At 44.4% G+C, this 13,102-nt stretch overlaps 1 long non-coding RNA gene across 1 annotated transcript; it reads right to left on the reverse strand.

Annotated features, from left to right (window-relative positions):
* Nucleotides 1-101: 101 nt before the first annotated feature.
* LOC113565803 lies at nucleotides 102-585 on the reverse strand. The gene is made up of 3 exons (XR_003408803.1): nucleotides 451-585; nucleotides 311-387; nucleotides 102-254 (listed from the first exon to the last, which is right to left on the reverse strand). It is a non-coding gene; the product is annotated as an uncharacterized LOC113565803 (long non-coding RNA).
* Nucleotides 586-13,102: the final 12,517 nt, after the last annotated feature.

Here is a 13,102-nt window from a genome sequence, read left to right on the forward strand (position 1 = left end):
GAGAAACTCCTCCCCCATTCTTATTCAATAAAATAAACATTCATGTTTGTGTTTAGTATCAAAATATAATTATTAGTATCCAAATATAATTATTAGTATCCAAATATAATCATTTTTAGTATCAAAATATAATCATTTTTAGTATCAAAATATAGAGTAAATATTAGCATTGAAAAGGTTTTCAGAGTTCCAAATTGTTGTTTGCGTTGGTTTTTCGATTTTCATTTTTTGATTTTTCGAGAAGTGAACACCAGCTAGAAAAAGGTTAAATTTAGATTAATTTGCTCAACATAAAACCATCTATGCTTACATTGCACTTATTGCGAGCGACTACCTTGAAAGTCTTCTTCTTTTGTGGTCGTGGGGGAATGTAATGTAATTGAGAATCTAGAAAAAAATATATACATTTTTGATGAATTTATTCAACGTCTAACCTAAATGTATGCTTACGTGGATTGTGCTGCAGATAGAAGATACAGTGTACGGTATTAGAGTACAGATACTAGAGTGCTTGATTCCATCGCCTTTGTATAAACTTAACTTTTTACTTAACTATAGTAAAACAAAACAAAACTAAACACAAAAAAACAAAAAACACAACAAATCACTTTTATGCTTAAAACTAAATGAAAACAAAAAAAAAACCGAAATAAATATTTTACAAAATTTAGAAATTTTGAGTTTTATTTTTATGTGTTTTACTACCCACGCTCCGAGCAATACTGAAAATTTTCCAGTTTTCTCACACGATATCGAATTTGACATTGGGGCTTTGGTCGGTCATGGATTGCTGGGTTCATGTTTTTTTTGGTTTTTTATTTTTTGGGTTTTTTGAAAATATTCCCAACAAAGTAGGCACAAAATTGTCTGTTAAACGTTTTAAAATATCCCTTGTTGGGTATAACAAAACCTGAGGCCCTAAGGGTCCTCTAAGAATCGATATCGATTATGTGTTAGGGGGGGAGGGGGTGCGGGAGGTAATGGAAATCCCGGTGTAACTTTTATTGGGGGCCAGGAGCCAGAGCCAACAGCCAACAGCAAACAGCAGGAAACCTTCCAATTGCAGTCACCCATCAGAGGGACATAACGATAATTAATAGAATTTGTTCAGGGAATACGTAATGAGGGCCTCCTGTCCGGGCGGCCAATGCCCCACGATTTGCCTCCAGGATGTCCTCGAGGGTCGTGGCCGAGGACAAGTTCTGTTTTTATTATTTTTCGATTTGCAACGCATTCATTTGGATTTTGTTGTTTCATTATTAACATTTCCATCCGGTCCCCACCATTGGCATTTTCTCTCGTTTCCCTCTCGTTCTTTGCTTCGTTTTCCCCACATTTTGTTGTATTTATTTTTCTTTTATTTTCTCGCAAAACAAACTTGAATTTAAATGAGTAAAAGCAGCGGAGGGGGTGGGCCCTGTAAGTGTAATAAAAATTAACATTAATTCAGAAACAAGAAAATGGACAAAAATTCATATGACACGGGAGACGGAGAGGGAGGGGCGAGAGGGAGACAGAGAGTGTTGTGTTGAGGAATTTTAACAAGAAAAATATGTAAATTGTCTTGTAATAAAAATGTCCAGCCCTCCTTCCAGACTTATCTGCAAATATAAATTTTATGAAACATTCCCCCAAAGAAAAAAATCGCAGCAAAGGAATTAAAATGGGGAAAAAGCGACAAAAAAAAACGCGAGTGAGAAAAGAAGAAACGGCAAAGGAAAACAAAGTAGCGCCCCAAGAATGGGGATGGGGATGGGCATGGCGATGGGCATGGCGATGGGTCTGGGGAGAACAAGTTATATCCCTGCAGGACATTATTTTAAATACTAATCCGCATCAGTTTTCATTTGAGTCCTCTGCCACAGCCCCAGGACAGGGCCCCACAGCCGTCTGGCTGCCATCTTGGTTTGGGGCCCGGGCGTCGTTACATAAATTCAGATGTTATCCCGAATGCGCAGCATGCACGTTATTAAAATAACGCCAGGCAGCCCCGCAGCGGGCCAGGCGACAGTCGGAGCCCAACAAAATGAAGGAAAATACCATCGCACGTCCCGGCTCCGGCTCCAGGTCCTGGCCCCCGTCCCGGTCCTGGCCATGCACGTAGCGCCAATTAGGGGCGGACTCAAGGATGCCTCCACTGCAACATATATTATCGATGGCTATCAGAGTCGTTTCAGTCAATTCTTGACACGGCCTCTGCCAGTCTGGGATGCGTAGAGAGTTCTCGAAGAAGGGATATAAAGGTTGGCAAGGATCACACATATAGTGCTCGAAAGTAGTTCCTCTTAACGCTTACGAAACTTCTTTGTGGAGTCCCTGATCTAAAACGTGGGCGAAAGGGAATAAATACTTCGAACGTAAAGATTATAAAGGTCCTTCAGTGAACACTTTGCCCAGGGTCTGTATACCTCTCTAATAAGATCGTTTAATGGTCCAATGGAATACCCATTTCTCGATCTAGACTCCAACAATATCCCACATATAAGGGACTTCAGTGAGCACTTTGATGAGGATCTGTATGCCCCTCTAATGGGCACATTCAATGGTCTAATAGCATACCTATTTCTCGGCGATCTAGCCTCTCACTAATCACAATATCCCACTTATAAGGCCCCTCCTCTAATATTGCTGCTACGATCGATGGGACTGTACCTTTTTGGCTCTCATGTCCTAAAGAGCAGCCTTGTGGCTGGTCATTTGTGGCCCTGTATTTGCATTCTATTTGTTGACGGGCTTGACCTCGCCCCCAAGCCCCCACGCCCCCATTACCAATCTTCTAAACGTTTTGTTGTTCCGCTGATAAAACAAAGCCCCAGAAACCAGGCCACCCCCTCCCCCAGAGCCCACGAAAGGGGACCACCAATTTATTCCTTTGTTCCGCCATTAGCGTTGCCTAATCCAAATTGTTGGTCAGCCAGGGGGCGCCCAGGGGGGGGGAGGGGTTCCACCTGAATTAGCAGCCGATAATTGCTGGGCCATATTTTGCGTAGCGCGCAATAAATGCAGTCAGTCCGCCGAGGGCCTGCTGCTACCAACAATAGAAGGGAATAGAACACCTGGTTTCCTGAGAGCTAAAGTGTGTTGAAAAGGATGCATTAAAGGGTGCTCTCCTGTCCGGTGATCAAAGCCGAAGATTTGCCTGTGCAAAGTCTTCCATGGGGGTTTCAGATCGCTTCAAAATGGATGCCTTCCCAGCTTCATGGACAGACTGCCGCCAGAGATCCCTTCGGGACAGCGATGGGTGTTGGGTTTTGGGCAAATTCCTGGTAAGTATGCACGATTTAAGGGCTTACTCTTTTAATTACTTTCGAATAACAGAAAAATACCAAGCGATCTCATTGTGCAACCTTTTTTTTGTTGGTGCTCCTTTGTTGCTCCTTTCGGGGGGCGGAAAGGAGAAAGGGGACTGCCTGCTAGACCTAAAACCGAACCCAAGGAAGCCAAAAAGTAAATGAAAATGCAATTTTATTTATTGTTATGTACACATTTTTTGTTGTTGTTTTTTTGTTGTTGTGTTTGTTTGTGTTTTTCTCAGTCCGCGTCGAGCTTATGTAAATTTATTTATTTTGCGTAATTTTTCTTGTTTTTACAGAAGAATAAATTTGCCTTGTTGGGCCGCCGCCGACCCCAAGCCCCCCCCTCCACCCCACCCCCGTTCCTTGTGGGGAAAGGAAAAAATTTAATTAGAATAAAAAGAGCGAGGCGGCAAAGCAGAGACAAAGAGAGAAAGCAGGGGTAAAAAAATTAAAATGAAATGAGGAAAAAGGACGGACAACAAAAAAATAGATGGAAAACAGGCGAATGCCAAGTACACGGCCGTAAGGAGGAGGAAGTATTTCCCGGCCACTTCCAGTACTCTCCTCGCTGTACATTTGGCTCCGTAATAAGGCAAAAGTTGTGCAATTTTCATGTGTAACTGACAGCCGACGCCAACATTTTGTAATGAGCCCAGAGGGCAGAGGTCCGCGGCTCTCGGGAAGGCTCGGTCAAAGTGGACAAAGGTTGGCACTTGCCCGCCATGTCGCTCAGACTTTGACTTGAGGGAATGTGCCGCCGCACTGCCTCGTAAATTATAAGCCATAAAAATTGTCCCTCAAAAGGGACCCCTGCCCGACTGAGGAATACCCTAACAGGCAGTGAACGAAAGAAACGCCCTTCGCCCATGGATATACCCCTATCTTCCAGGCAGGAGGAGTGGTTGGGGCCCTGTCAGCAGGCCCGACTTAATTGCACAGTTTGTTTATGACTTCATAGGCCATATGCAGAGGCTGCCCCATGCCCTCCGATCTGTCTGTCGCTCAATTATGGCCAGCTTTACGTCCCTTAGTTTGAGTTAAAATTTAATTACATTGTATTATGGAATTTATATGACAAGAGCCGGCACACAGCCCATAGCCCACAGCCAGTGTGACAGAGTTGGAATGGGATTAATTATGATGTGTCCTAAGTTGCTGCTCGGCTCGGCTTAAATGAAATGTAATAATTTTTGTTGAGGGATTTTAATTTGGAATTTGAACATTCTACACATAATAAATTGTGTCGCCTCTCTGTGTGTGCCATGGGTGTTGCCAAGGCTCGGATTCCCAAGTGGTTCTTCTGGCAGGTGTTCGCGAGGGTTGAAAGCCTCCACACTCCTCCCACATCCTCTTGGAGTAGGTTTCGGCTTTCCCCGAAATGAGAGATGTTCGAAAATGTTTGCCACACATGTCCGTTACTCTCTCAATGGCAAAGTGTAACCAGGGGCAATCAAAGGGTTTCGGGGGGGGGGCACATTCTAAGGTTCTCCCTCTCTCCACTCCCCCTCTCTCCTTGCACTGACAGTGGACATGGGCCAGAAATAAAAACAAAGGCACATTGCTAGTGAATTCAGCAATAAATGGCATAATGAAGGAATTAATGAATGGACAAGGGCCGAGCCGAGGACAGAGAGTGGAGAGTGGAGAACGAGGGACAAACTTATGCAAATGCAAATGAAAATTAATTTAATCCACAGTACGAGTAAATTTTCCATTTTAATTTAATTACATGGACGCTGCCTACGTGAGCGACAGCTAACCGAATGCCCAAAAAAAAAAAAGAAAAAGAAATCAAATAAAAAACGGACACTTTCGAGCCACCGTTTTTTTCCTTGGCTTGGTGGGGGGGGTGGAGAGGGGGTGGAGCTTTTGGGGTCCTAACTATGAGATGCTCCTGTGTCCGCTTAAAGCCAACTGGGCAATTATTTTAAGCCGCATCGGTCATTTGGCTGCGAGGGAAATTATGAAGGTTTTCTCTGCCTTGGGGCTGGTAATTAATTGGGTTTGCCTCCTGCCCCTCCCCGGAGGGTGGGGTGTGGTGGGGGTGAGTGTTTGCTTATGAAATTAAAATGCAATTTTCATTAAATCGGAGCGGAGCGGCGCGGCGTGGTGCTTTATTTAATTATCCATTCTGTGCCTAAGAGAGCTCCTCGCTAATAGCGAAATAAGCCGAACAAAAAGAAATGAGACAACCCTCTGGCCCCCCCGCCCCCACCAGGCAAAGGGCCAGCAAGTCTGACAAATTAATTAGCAAAAAAGCAATTATTCGTTCTCTGTTGTTCGCTCGCTGAGATCCATTTGCCATTTGCCATTTGCATTGAACCCAATCGAAGGAGTGCAAAAAGTCTTTCTCCATCATATTCTATGACTCACTCAATAATGAAAGGACGAATACATATCGCGAGGGTTTTCCAGGGAGGCCTCAAACCAGTACCCAGGTGGGAAGTTCCAGAGGAGTATTGGGCAGAGCTCCTAAGAAGCAAGTCTGGTGTTTGGTGGTGACACTCGCCCGAGGAGCACAAGCCACAAACAGTTGAAAGACCACACAAATTGGTTCACTTTTAAGCTTATATATGCATACATATATGTATTTGTATGTACTGTCCATCCATGTACATCCCCAAGTAAATACCCTCGCCCGTACTCTTGGAATTCCTGTTGGCCATTGGGGATGGCCGAGGCAATTGCAAAGTGGAAGCGACATTATGTAAGAAAAATGCTAAATAAGCGCTTAATGCATAATCTGTACGGTGGCACACACACACACACACACACACATAAAAACGTTGGGGTTACGTTCCGACGTGAAACCCCTTTCTGACCATCCACTGATCCACTGACAACGGTTGGTCCGAGCCCGGGCCCGGGCCCAGGCAGATATGGCCATAATGTATGACTGCCATTTTATATGCGCCTTTGAAAAATGTGCTGACACTTGGAGGGGGAGTGAGAGCGGGGGCAGGAGGGGGACCAGGAGCAGGGCTTGGAGCAGGAGCGGGACCAGGCCTGGAGCTGGGGTGGGCTGGACAGCAGAATGATGGCGCTGGTGCGAAAGGGTTGACCCCAAACGCAATTGACCACGTGTGCGTGTCCATTTTGGAGTATGGGGCAGGGGGAGGGGCAGGGCAGACAGCGTTAGCTTCGGTGTTTGGGGGGTGGGGGTAAAATCCTTTTATCATTTAAATGGCATATGGCAAAAGGCAGTTTGTATTTTTATAATCCCCCCCAAACCCCAATCCTTGGAAGGAGTGCAGAGTCCTTTCGGACCTGCCGTCAAGACATCACGACGAGCACGAGAACGCGGCGAGAACAAATCGCTGGAAATTTGTTCATGTCCATTGTCAAGCGGTTTCTGCCGTCTCACCTTCAGCCACCGCCCCCCCACCTCCCCCCACACACCGTGGGGAGTGGTTGAGTCCTTCCTGATCCTGTACAGTCCATTTATTAATTTGCCTCACCTCCCTCCCACCCCATAGGAGGCGAACATAATCCCTTTATTCCCTTGCCCGCCTCCGGCCCAGCGATTTTGCGTTTTTCAATAAAAAGCAAAATGAACAATTTGCGGCACAGCAGGTGGAAATCGCCATTCCAGCAGGAGTCTGGTGGGTGGAGGGTGGCAGGAGGCTGAAGGCTGAGGGACCCCCCGAGGCGGAGATTTTGTGTCACTTTCTGGCGTAATTTTAGACCCAACTCTGATTGGCGGCCATTCGAAATTTCGCTCGTGTACCGCCAGTCATGTGATTGATGGTCCGAACGTGATCTCGAAGCAATTTTTAACTAAAGTTTTATGAATTTTAATGAAAAGTTACGGCGAGTTAGCGGCCAAGGGGTTGCTTTCACCATCCCGGCAAATGGTAGGGGGGGAAGTGTTTTCTGGTCCAGGAAGAGCCTCAGAGATCTGGGAACTATTTGGCCACTAAATGGAAGCAAATCTTAAGGTAAGAAATCTATATTTACAGTGCAGCTCAACTGAATAGGTTCAACAATTTGTAAAAGGAAAATTGGTCCTTGAAGGTTTTTTTAGCAATAAAATATTCTTTTGTTCACGTAAAAGATACAAAAATTCTTATATTCAATTGCTGCGATCAATTATGAGTTAATTTTACTTTTAATTTATTAATCGAATAAGTCGCAATCGAGTTGGAATTACGGATGCTTAGGGTATTTAATGTCTTTAAAAGAGGTTTTTCTTCAATCCGACATTTAATGTAGAATTTTTGTAGAATTTGTGTAGCAAGCATATAGAATCGATCGCCAATGTAGTAATAGGTTTATTTATGTATTGCATACTTTCAGGCAGGGCCTACACATTCTACATATGTAGAATTCAGCAAGAGTGATCATGTAGATTCGTGTAGATCTGTGTGTAGATTCCTGTAAATCCATCCAGTGATCGAGGAATGAGCCTCCCTTGTGGGCAGATCGAACTATTCAAAATATTTTATATTTTCTCTCAAATTCAAATTATTTTAGTAAGAAAATACATTTTTTATGGCTTTTATTTACATTTCTAGGGAGACTTAAGCTAATTTGGTTTCCAATTCCAAACAAAAATTGCCCTAAAATGTATTCTTAGATCAATATTTTCACTTGACTTGAACTCAACAGATCCTGGAATCTAAGGGACGCCTGGATGGCCCACAATCCTCGCAGTCAACAGACATTCCACTCGCCAATCATAAATCAAAATCTGCCCACTTTGAGCCACGCAAACATCGTCAATTGTCTGTGTGATGTAACCCTTTGGGTGCGAGTGTCACATCCTTATCCTTCGAGAGCAAACCCCCAGCTAAATATCAAAACAGATGCGGTGACATCGGACCCAAGCGATGCTGCCGATGCTGATGCACCTTGCCTTGCCTTGGAATTGCCTTGACTAATGATGTGCCAACAAATTTAACGCAACCGGTTACCCGCTACCCGCTACCCGCTACCCGCTACCCGTTGCCTGTTTTCCGGCCATATCTGACTCGCGTTGACTCAATAAAAAAGATGACAAAGCGCCTAATTCACTTAACAACAGCCAGCAACAAATTTGACAATGAAAATCATATGTCATCATTATTAACAGTGAGATGCTTCCATTTTCCGGCACAATGGCCGCACATATGGCCCGCTTCCACTGCCACTTCCACTGCCACTGCCACTGCCACTCCGTGAAGCTAAGCGGATAATTTCCAAATAATATCATAATCATAAGCACAGAATAGGGGTGGCCTTTGCCGCAGCAACCCTCTCGACGGGCTGATGGGGTGAGTCCTTGGCGGGAAGTCAACCTGCTGGCTGCGTTCGAAATTGCGCACTTCTGCCCTCACCTTGCGGGCAGGACGGGCCCGGCGGGCAGGGAAAGGGACTCTAAAATCTCCGCAATGAAAAGGGAAATTATGGTAAGTGAGAAAATGAAAATGAAAATATGTCAAAATGTCTGTTAACCCTCCAGAGCCGGGGCCGGGACCAGGGCGAGATATTCGTCCCCCTTTTTGCATATTAAATTAAAATAATGAAATTTTGAAACGCTTTTGAGATCTGTTATGGCTCTGCCGTTGTTTACATTGTACGGCAATAAAGGAGCCCGGACTCTCCGCTCCGGATGAGAGGACAGACACCCCGTAAGTCCCAAATAAAACAAAGCAATTGGAAAATTATGCACTTGTCCTCATCCTCATCCTTCGCCGAGTCCTCCTCGCCAGAAGTATGCTTTTAATAATCAGCAAAGTGTTCATCGCATCTGAGGGTTGGCTTCCTTCCGGCCTGGAGACGGGAGACGAGGGGGGGGCGTGGTCGGAAGGAAGGGTTCGACCATTTGTGCTCGGGGATTAACATAAAATGGGAAAATATGCCAACCGGAATTAGAATGTAAAAAGTGAGCAAAGTTGTGGATTACGAGGCGAGTGGCTGCGTGGGAGGTGAGGAGGATCCGATGATGACTTTCGGGCTTGTGGGTAGGCATTGCGCATAGGCTCTTGAAACTTGACCACTTATTACGGGCTCCAAGGAATGTCTAGGCGGGGGAGAACACATACCGAAACCATTGGGAAAGAGAGGGAGAGAGTGTCGAACTTGGATGGACAGTGAACTCCCTCAGAGGCTGCCTGGTTAATTGCGTTTCCATCGTTGAATCCTAATTTGATAATCATACACCCGTTACTGCCATCTGCGATATCTGGCAGATACGCCTCCCGTTGGGCCACCTCAGATCGAACTCTCATTCGATTAATTTAAGGCCAAAAATTATTCCATTAGGGCAGGGCCCCTGCGGCCAAAACATTAGGGGAAACCGCCCTCCAAAAGGACGAGGGCTGGACCTCGACGCGGAGCTGGGAAGCTGCTCAAATCCACACTTGTCGAAATTCCCAAATGTCTACTTTTCAATGCGCTTAGCATTTTTAAGCTGCTTTTAATAAATTCGACACAAAATTGAATTTTCATAACGGTTGTGTCCTTTTCACACCACCAGACGGCAGACAGGGGGGGAGGGCGGAGCGGGCAACGTGTGCGACAGTCACTTAAAAAGTGATTCATGGACACGGGCACAGTCACCCCGGTAAGTGAGTGCACGACCCGGGGTATGTCCTGCTTTCATCTCTTTGTGTTTGTTTTTTGTTGATATTTCTCGAAACTTTCGAGGCAGCAACTTTCTATATGGATACTTTTTTAAGAGCCTTCAAATATTCTCAAAAAATCATCTCTAAAGATTCTTGTAAGGCCCTCCAGCCTTCCTACTTTCAGATTTATTCATTAAATATATATATTCTTGGTTTAATTTCTTTTATTGGCGCCATAATCTGTCTGCCAGTGAAATGCGGAAACATGCCTTTAATCTACTGCCTAAAATACTTTTCATCGTTCTGCTCTTAACCGAGAATGGTGTGGGCCTAGACATTAACCTTTCACGCGTGTATCCGCTGCCCGAACCATCGCACCATCGTTCCTTGGCTGGAATCAACCCTTGTACGATTTCGTGGGGTTAGATCATTATTGTTTGAGGCTAAGAATTACATTCTGAGGATTTCCACAACTTGTAAGGAGTAGAAAACGTGCCTAGGAGACCTTGAAAACTAGAGGCATCGGTACTACGAAATAGTTGGAGTATGAGTATGAGATACTTTGAAATGGATTTTTAATTATTCAAATTCGAATAAATTACAATTTATTTATTATTATTATTTTTTTTTATGTATTTTTTAAAAGTTTATTAATTAATTATTTATTCGGTATTTATTATTTATTTATTACTTATTTTTAATTTATTTATTAATTATTATTTTACGATTATTCGCACTGTTTTTAGGTCGACGTTATCCAAACGATTTGATGTCAAATAAATTCTCATAAATTGGCTTTCCCAATGATTTCTAACTTTTTTCTTTGCGCCTCTTTCCAAATCGCATTTTTGTTTTCTTTTGTGTTGCAAAATGCTTTAATTTGAATATTTGATTTCTTAAGTTAATTCTTAAGCCCTTATGTTAGTGGCAATTACTTAGTTTATATTACTTTTGTGATAAGTACTTGGAAAACTGCTTGAAACGTGGTTTGAAACTCCAAGTCTCGTCCAAAAGCAACATTTATATGGTGTCCATCAGGCTCCAGACTCGTCTAATGATAGACATACATAAATAGGTAACGCCAAAAACATTTTAATTAACTAAAAACCAAGTAGAATATGGAAATAACCTTTTTATAATGGAGAATCTCATTCCATTTCTCTTACATATTTCCATTTCAGATCAGGTGGGATTATAGACATAACATCAAATCGAATCAAATGATTAAATACTTCGTAACCCCAGTAGTGGCTTTCATATTCCATGTACGAGCTTTCTAATAACCTGCACTCTTCAGGGTTTTTGCTTTCCCACCGAATATGCCTGGGATTTCCCAATTAAACCTTAGGCCCTTCATTTGCCTATCTTCGAGTAAAACCCAAACGCAAATCGCTATGAATTTTGCATATAATTCTCCACTCACCCTCTGGGAGGCCCCTTATGGCTTGGCCCCTTATGATATGCGTGGGTGGGTATATTATTCATGTGCATAATATATCTACATTTTAGCCACAAATACGAAAAGCCTTTGGCCGGGTTTCACCTTGCCGGCCGGGAGCGGGTCTTATCACGGTTCAAATGCTTTTGGGGTCTCGAGGTTGGGGCGGCGACAATTTATTCATTCAAGTCATAAACCAAAGTCATAGCCAAAGGTTTTATTGTTATTTCTCATAATCAAGTGGCGCAGAAACGTGCGCCCCGGAAAAAGTGTGTGACATTTACAAGAAAAGCGATAAAATTATGAACAATTTTTACGTTCTATACATAATACGTACGTACGTCTGTCTGTGGCTCTGTGGAGCTGTGGAGCGGAGTCGAATGCGTGCACAGCATGATCGTATATGGAGCGGACTCAATGAACATGTCATAAGTGGAACCGAACACGTTCGGCGACAGTTGGACTTGTTGTTCCAGGAATCACAGCCGCAGCACGCGTGTGCCTTCGAGATGGGGACTAGAACTGGGCTTGGGACTGGGCCTGGGACTGGGACTTGGAGGGGGGTTGTCAGGGAATATGACGGCGGCTATCGTGACCCGTAAATCACACGTAGGTGAACGCATTACAATGTCAAAGACGAAATTAAAATGAAATTACATAAACCATGAAATGTAGCTCAGCGGCCCCCTGGAAGGCCTGGGGGGCTTTGGTTTTCTCCAACACCTATTCCGAGATTCCTTAATCGAATTTGCATTAAGCGATGAGCAGCTAATAATCTGTAAACCGAATTAAAAACAGCTCCCGGGGCGTCCAAGAGGAAAAATCCAAAGCAGAACCGCCGACCCCAAGGGTCGAGCCAACAAAAAGAAAGCCCCCACAAAAAAGAAAAACCGAAAGAAACCCCACCCCGTGCACCCCTGAAAAATATTTCCAGCAAATTAAAGCTAATGAAAGTGCCTCCCCGTCCCCCCGCCTTCCCCTCGTCGGACATCTTTGCCAAGTTCCAGGGCGGAAGGCCTTGGCTGCCACCTTAAGAAAAACTGACAGCCATAATTCATGACCGTCTGCGATGGGCGGGCACCGCCTCCCAGTCGCCGCCCCCACAGAGCACGTTGAAAAATGCCCGGCTCCGGCTCCGTCTCCGTCTCCGGCTCCGTCTCCGGCTAATGATAATGATAACAAACATGCCTCAAGTCCTCAAGTCACAAACTTTTTGACATGCCGCGCTTCGAGCTCCGCGTTTCCACCCCCCAACGCCACTCCACTCCCCTCCACTCCCTCCTCTCCAGGATGTATATCCATATAATTCATTCCCTTGGCCGGGGCCGGGGCTGGGGCCGTGCCGGGCCCATCCATCCATTTTGAAAATGTGAATTCTTGCGCATCATCATTGTTTGATGGCTCGTGCTTTATATATTCAGCGAAACTTTATTTTTCATTCCGTTTTGCATGTCGTGCTGTGGGGGAGGGGGGCGACTTTTCACTTTCTCGCTGGGAAATCGCTTGATAAATTGGGGTCGAAATCATTATAAGCTCCATCGTTGTGCTCCAACGCAGGGCCATTAATTTTTTGCTTGCCTCCCTTCTCGATGGCACAAGGTACAAGTACAATGCAATAATATCGGAAAACATCTCAAGTTTCGACTTAATAAATCTAGCCAGTGCACAGCGAAAGATGGAATCAAATTGATGATCCATCCCCCAGTTGGACGAGTATTGGGGTCGAATAAGTTTTGAATAGTGGGTTTGAGTGGGTTTCAATGGTGATATCTTAAAGGAGAGGTATATTTTATACGCACTATTTATTATTTATTCCCCATTAA

The sequence above is a fragment of the Drosophila persimilis genome, unplaced genomic scaffold (assembly GCF_003286085.1).
Source record: "Drosophila persimilis strain 14011-0111.01,24,50 unplaced genomic scaffold, DperRS2 tig00000191-arrow-pilon, whole genome shotgun sequence".
NCBI classification, from domain to species: domain Eukaryota; kingdom Metazoa; phylum Arthropoda; class Insecta; order Diptera; family Drosophilidae; genus Drosophila; species Drosophila persimilis.